Below are 1,546 nucleotides of genomic sequence, written 5' to 3' on the forward strand. Positions count from 1 at the left end.
GCAAATGCTGAGGCAGTAATATTCCACAGATAATCTTTCATTCTCTTCTGTCTTCATTTCGTCCGTCTCATCTTTCTCACCCGAACCACCACCCACCCATTTTCACGATTCCTGAAAGCAGGCTGAAGAGGGCCTTCCGCCCTACCTTCCGGCATAGTCCGGAGGAACTGCCCGCCCTCTAACATTACTGGGTAGTAGGAATGAAACAGCCAAAAAATTTTAAAACAAAACTTTGCGTTCCTCGTGTCCTGTGCTATAGTAGTAGATGGAAAAATGCCCCAATGGGTAGATACGCATGAAAATTAATACTGACAAATATAACAACTGATTAAGATTGATCATGTTTACTGGGTGCATAGTATAGCTCATCCAAGCTGCAATTTGCAAAAATTCATTGCAGCACGAAATCTCAGCTTCGCGAAGATGTGATCGTAACTTCTTAATTTATATGTTGCTTCACTTCCTAAAGCGCTGAAGCGCGCAGTTGACTCCAAATAAATATTAAATAGATATCTAAAGTATAAAGTATCTTTATTCGTTATCGAAAGAAAAAATTAGGGACATATTTGTCAACTAAATACAAAAAACATCTGCATCTCGTATCCGAACTCACGTCTGTACTATTGCTACTGTTCAACTTTTTTTTCGGGTCTTCTCAATCCGTAAAGTAAATAGATCCCTTTTCTAACAGTAAGTAAATTTAAGGTTTATTTATTATCACGAAATAATTGATCAGATTTAAGTAACTACCTAGCCAAAAAATTTTAAGTCGATGTCTGCAATATCCCTCCCTCTACCTTCCCATTCTTTCTCGACGGAAAAACATTCATAGCTGCGCTTAATGTGATAGGGCAATTCTTCCATCCGGCCAAAATTAATTAATACAAACCGTTCACGTTACTGGATATAATTGGAAAGGTAATAAAGAGTATTCGGTCGGTTCTGGTTGCAGTTTAGAGGTAACCAGAACATCAACAAAAGTAATGGCCAATTTGTCGATTGGTCGAAACAATGGCCGGGAACAAATGAAAACTACTGTTCTAGATAAATATGACTCTTACGACTAGACATTTAATTGCAAAATATTGATTGCCATCCCCACAATAAAAATAAAGTTTAGACAGACTAATAACCGTAAATTTGCTATCATTGGCTTCAATAAAGGTTTGTATCATCTCAAGCACCTGTACTAGAACAGAAAGTCGATTACTAACTAATTATCTGCAAACTCATGTAGACGATCGACAGGATCGGTTGCAAAGAACGAGTCATATGGTATATCTATGATATAGAAATGAAAATATGATAATATGGTCAATCACATCATCATACATTGAATGTAACACTAACACAACACAACTAGTATTCTCTTGTCTTTTTAAGTTCATTGTCGCACGGTATTTAGCCCAAAGACTAATTGGACACTCCACTAGAAAAATAACCTACATCTCTACTACTTGATCTGTGTCTACCTTTTCCCCTGGTAACTACTGTTTCTGCCTTTAATAGGTCTGTGAAGATGTCTTACCAATCCACCTCGCCTATT

The sequence above is a fragment of the Agrilus planipennis genome, unplaced genomic scaffold (genome assembly GCF_000699045.2).
Source record: "Agrilus planipennis isolate EAB-ADULT unplaced genomic scaffold, Apla_2.0 scaffold173, whole genome shotgun sequence".
NCBI classification, from domain to species: Eukaryota; Metazoa; Arthropoda; class Insecta; order Coleoptera; family Buprestidae; genus Agrilus; species Agrilus planipennis.